Consider the following 6,164-nt stretch of genomic DNA (forward strand, 5'->3'; position numbering starts at 1 on the left):
CGAAATTTCAGGTTTTGAGTCTTCAAAAAGTTGGAATGATTGCATTTGGTGGGAAAAGCCTTTTTATTTTTGAAACGAATCCAATTGTCCATGTTGCCGTATGAGCCCATTCATTGACAGTAGATTTGGATCATAGTTCAATAAAATAAAAAGTCCTTCAATTGTAAGAATCACTTCATAGTATTACGTAATCTCTCTACCTTTTGTGCTACGGTTTATTTGGCTCACCGCTATAATTTTTGATTTTGAGTGACTTTGTTAATTAAAATCACAAACCGTTCATTTTAACAAGTTAAACATACGATGTCACTGACTACGCACTTCATAAGATCAGTACATTTGTTATTAGACCTCATATATGAATGCACAAATCAGATTCACACAGACATTTCTCAGAACATTCCTTATAGGATGTTTTTTGTGCTAGGCAGTTTTCAAATATTTACGTCATAATTTTCACATACCTCCAGCGACGAATCCTACCGAAAGGGACAAAGCATAAGAAAATAATTAGATATGATATCTAAATAAAGCAGCGACATGAGAAAATGTTGCATGTATGAATTGATCTAGGGGAAACATTGTCTTGACAATACGTGGGCGTGGCTCGGGACATGTTAGTTAATCTCACATTTTTCATCAACCATTAAAAAATACTAATTCTGGAGGAATTCAAGTCAGATGTTTTGAAAACTCTTCTTTGCCGACCTCGGGTTGCGTTTTTATGAGATCTGGATATCATAGAAGAACTTCTGCAAAGACCGTATAACCTGCACAGTTCGCGTTACTTTCAAGTAGAGCCTGAACAAGCAGATAAGCCATCATTAGTTATTTTCGCTCCCGTGCATGTCTGATGAGCAGGGAACTAGCAGCCGCTTTTTGAATCACATTGGACCATTCAAGAAGGCCTCAAATCCCAACACAAATCTGTTATTATGGATAATTATGATGGATTCAACAATGCGGTCATCCATAATCAGTATACCGCAATGAAAAAGCCATGCAACCAGGTACAATTCGTTTTCAATCGATTCACCTCCGATGGACCGAGACTGTGGCGCTTTGTTTGGAAGAAAATTATTACGCGTCGATATAGTATCATACATGGAATTATGAACTGTAGATTAGTTTTTACAATAACAGTTGTTATTTCTTTGCTTTTTTTTCAAAGTGGAGAAGACGACCGTGTTTCCTTAACTATGAATAACAATGAATAAATAACCTAGTTTGCTAGACGAACTGAGGTAAAAGATGGATAGTAAAATAATAAAAAGGTATCGCTCTCCAGCATAAATGACGATCGCGAGTACATAACTAATTAGTATTGTATATCAGTTGCAGATGTTGTTTTAAAAAATGAAATGCACAAAAGGTAACTTCTTTTCAGCCAAAATTACCACTTTTCTACGATAGCAATAGATTTGACAATCCAGTTTAAAATGATATAACGAGTTTGAATCAAGGAAATCTCAACATTTCCCTCATTGATCTTACGGATCAAGCCATCTTAGAATATGCAGTTAAAACTCGACCTTAAGCTGTCGTTTTATTTGAATGCCATCTTCGTAAGTCACAAAAGGATAAAAACAAATTAAATTTGCTAAAAATGTATTGTTTGTTTCACTAATAAGAAAGACTCAGCAAAGATCAAAACATTTTGATCATGTGATATTCCACGAAGGTTTTTATCGTTTAAAAGTGAATTAATTACGAAAGCTCTCCACAGTACTGGTAAGTCGACAAATGTATTACGCCACATTACATTTTAGTCTGTCAATAAGAGGGGCATTGAACTTGCTTTATGGTCCACTTCTTTTATATATTGCCTAGATGCAATAGTTGTATCTACAATACGACGAGCAAAGACTAATGAACGCTTTTTGAGCAAAGCAATCCAGGGAAGTCGAAATGTAGCTAATTGGGAATGTTAAACGGTGTGTATAAAGTGAGAGGCAAGGATGCCTGTGAAGCTTGTTCAATCGGTTTATTACGCCCAGATTATACCTAAATTAAGCCCAAAGGAGATTTTAGATTACGTTAGAGTTGGTAATTGACTGATGCAGACAATTAATCTTCCTCTATGTCCAATGTGATCCCATATCCACCCAAAATCGCTCGCAGCTCTTGCAACGTTTCCTTGTGTCTTCCCTTTATCACCTTCGTGATGAGTTGCGCAAATATAAAGATGCACACCATAAGCCAAGATTTCAGGTCGCTCTTCGCGAAGGTACACATAACATTCGTACCTGCTTCGCTTGTACAACAGGGGCGGTGTCCTCTTTCGCAGTTGAAAGAGGTGAAACAACGAAAAACTTAATGATGTTATAGATAGCCGACTTAAATAGAATTTATCAACTTAAAAGCGAAGAGAATTCCTTACTCACCGACTCCTAAAAACAGGAGGATAATTTTCAGTGCTGCAGCCATCTTGAACTGTCGGACCAGACAGTGCAACTAATCGGTGAACTTGATGGCCCATCAATATATTGCCTCTGACCTCATTGAAATTCATTTCATTTTTTTTTTTCTCTTGAAACAACAGAATTTTCCTCTCCCAAAGGAGCGACCGATTTTTTGGGTCAGTACGCAGCTATTAGAACGGCTCTCGGAATTGGCTCAGAAAACAATGGGCCAAAACAAAAAAACAATCAATGATGGACCCTAACCCTAAAAACAATAGGCTCAGCTGCGTCCAAAAGGGATCCAATGTAATTAGAGGTTGTAAACTCGATTTAATTAGGCGTACATATTAAGCAGAACGGCATCAATTACATCAAAGATCCTTTTTAAATTTTACACAAAACCAAGAAAACTGGTTACTTTAATTAATGCACAATTTAAAAAAAACTGTTAGCATCGCATCTGCACTGGTTATCCCCTTCAATTATCGTTTGCCCTACTTTTGCACCAAAAATCTTAAAAAGGCTCTCGCGCGCAGACCTTTTCCTCTAAATAATTGAGACTAATAACATAGAATGTGCTCCTTCAAAAACATAGGTCATCAAGGGAATAAATAGGAAATATCTATTATAATGTTTTCTTGTACAAAATGTTACATAATTTTCTATGGAGGCGTGGACTTGAAAGAGCACCAACTTCATGTTAAACAGTAAAATCGTTTCACTAGCAATAGAGTGAGACGCACGCCGAAGCAAAAAAATTATATGAATATGAATAGAATTCATTTCCAGTAGGATTATTTTGCAGTGGGACTCGAAAGTAATGTTGTCGCCATTGTTCGTCCAGTGAACATCAAAACAATCGCTGGGTCGTAAGGTCAAATGAGGAATTCGCTTTATTCAAAAACAGGTTAACTACATATGGCACACGGTACATGAGTAATAAGTTGCCATACGATACGATACCGAATACCATAAGATATAATAATTACTCACAGGAATCTTTAACATTTTTGCTAAACTCATGCTCTATAATAAGCACAAGGACATTTACGTCCGGCCTCGTCTGACCAGTTAAAGCCCAAGTTTCTGCCGCCACACTAGCCGAGTAAGAACGGAGCCTTGTAACGAGTAAAAACCGTGTTGTTTAATTACTCGTTGCAATGCTCATGTCGACGTTCCATTTTACCTTACATGAACTACTTATCCTTTCGCTTGCATGCTTTTTTGGTTGTTATATAGTTGTATTGATTGTCATATGGTCGGAATAGCGATTAGAACACGCGTTCTACTGGCTATTCCGAAAGGCAAGCGCTGGGCGCCGAAAGCTAAACGCAAGTCTCGCGCGTGGGGAGAAGCGCCAAATTTTTACTGTCGCATACCTGTGAAAAATGTAATTTGTGATTATCCTGATTAGCATAAATTGATATTTTGCTGGCACGTAGCAGAGGCCTGGTTGAGAGCGGCAGGCGCTTTGAGTGTCACGTGATCGCACATTGTATTTGGCGATCGTTTAGCGAGTGAGGCATTCTACGGTCAGCCTTCACCACGAGCACAAGTCCTGTTTTGTTCGTCTTGTGGATGATGCCGCAGTCAAGGCGTTCGTTTCCCAAAGCAACTTAGAATTTTCTCTCTCAGAATAGTGCTATCGCTTTTACTTCAGCTCCTGTCTTTTTCTCAGGGGCAACTGAATCGCTTGAACCGCTCGCCCCCGAGAAAGTGACAGGAATTGAGAGGCTCAAGAGAAATGAACCGCCATTCTTTAAAAAGACGAGCAAAGCGGGGAGCAAAGAAGACCAATTTAATGCCTGCAAACCAATTTGGAAGTGGTAGAAGACTCTGCTGTTGCGTTGGAACGCACAGATTTTGTTAAAGCCAAGGGAAGTTTGGACAAAGGTATATCCTGATAAAAGTTCGTCAGAAATTGATCCATTTTTTCATTAGGTTATGGATTAATTTTTATTCACCGTTGTTGCTGTGAAAGTTAAAGAGAGGCTTTGTAGATCAATTCAGTTTTGGAAACGCTTTGGTGCGTCCCATTTTATTAACATCATTGATTTTCGTTTCAACCTTCCATTGCGTCAAATTCCCGCACCTTTTGCCGTCACGACACGATTTTTATTTTCTTTGTCTTGATTGCGTCGCTGAAGTTTTTGTGCCTCCGTATATTAACACTCTCTCTGTCACTGTTCAGAATTCAGGCAAAAATGTTTGTTCTTCGATCTTTGTTCCTAATGAAGAGAAATCCATTTGGATCCCAACTCCAGTTATCACCTGTCTTGCGACTGTTACCGATTTGTCCATCTGCACTTTTTGTGCAACCAAGAAAAGAATAAAATTACTGTCAAATGTTGTATCTTTCCTTTTGGATCCGGAGCGTACCCCGGTTCACCAGGTTTGTAAATTTGCTGTTGTCTGTAGTTAAATTATTTTGCTTATTAGCTGTGTCCGATCTGTATCCAGGTATCCGCTGACCAGTATCACGTGACCATAACGCGGGCACAAGCCTAGAACTTACCTGTGTCAGCTGGTTTTTTTAAAGTTAACCGCTGACCACATACTGGTTTTCCTGCGCTTTCTGTGGCTCGCCGCGCGTACACGGCCATACTAATTCACCTAAAGCTCTTACACAGTCCACAGGCGCCCCAAGCTCAGTGTGAGCATGGCCTACAAAAAATATAAGGATTTGTATGAGAACCCCTATAAAAAGCTTAAGAAGATAATTATGTGAAAAAAAATCTCAATTAAAAAGCCTAACCTTATTGCCATCGTGGATAGTATCCTTCCTGTGTGGTTATTTTCCAGATCCGACGCAATTTCGGTTATAATAAAATCCCAAGGCTGGAGACTAAATTCTCAGATGCCACCTACGTGAGTCAAATATTCCTGGATAAAATATTCCCACGGTCACAATTTCACATCAGAATAAATTGACAAAGATTGAACTTTCATCTCAACCCACAATCAACGCAATAGCAGTCCTGCGAGCAACGTCAGGCGGTGGATATTACAACAAAACAGCGTGCGAAGGCGGTGCTTTATCAACAAATTGGCCACGGCTTCCACCTTTGATAACAAACTGACCCTTACCGAGGTGACAGACCGTAGTTAGTCAACCGCAAATTTCTTTATTCTTCTGGGTCTCCTGGCATGACTGCATTGACTCAAGCCTTCAAGGAATGTATATTAACATGCAAATCGGGCCCCTCCTCTAGATCCGCCACTGGAAAACCAGCGGATTGTCATCGTGGACTTTGTAGAACCGCGGACCCGCGGGACACATTGGGGAGCTTTAGCACGCGCGTTTTTGAGACCTGAAGTAACCTGCTTTCCCTTTCAACTGTCTCCACACAACCACATTTACACTGCTAAGTATCTTTTCTCCGTTAGAAATGATTAGTATGAAAATCTGGGAGACAACACTGTCCTGACTCGCGAAATGTTCTTTTCCGGTTGCCGTCCACATCTCAAAAACGCGCGTGCTTGATCTCCCTATTGTCCATCCAGAACCTAGATAAAACGACCTAGCTCCCCAGTGAGTTCTAGTAATGAGTTCAATGAGGAGAGCATCAAACCGGTGCTACGGTTTGATGCTACGGCTGAGATCTCAAAAAATTAATAATATTGAAACAATTGTCTTAATTCTCAGTGGGTCACTCCCAATTGCTGAAAAAAGATTTTTTGCATACTGTAAATAAATCATTCTTTTCAATACCATGAATATAAATAAAAACGGAAGTATTAACCCACCTTTACAATTAAAAT

The sequence above is a fragment of the Montipora capricornis genome, chromosome 4 (assembly GCF_036669925.1).
Source record: "Montipora capricornis isolate CH-2021 chromosome 4, ASM3666992v2, whole genome shotgun sequence".
Taxonomy (NCBI): domain Eukaryota; kingdom Metazoa; phylum Cnidaria; class Anthozoa; order Scleractinia; family Acroporidae; genus Montipora; species Montipora capricornis.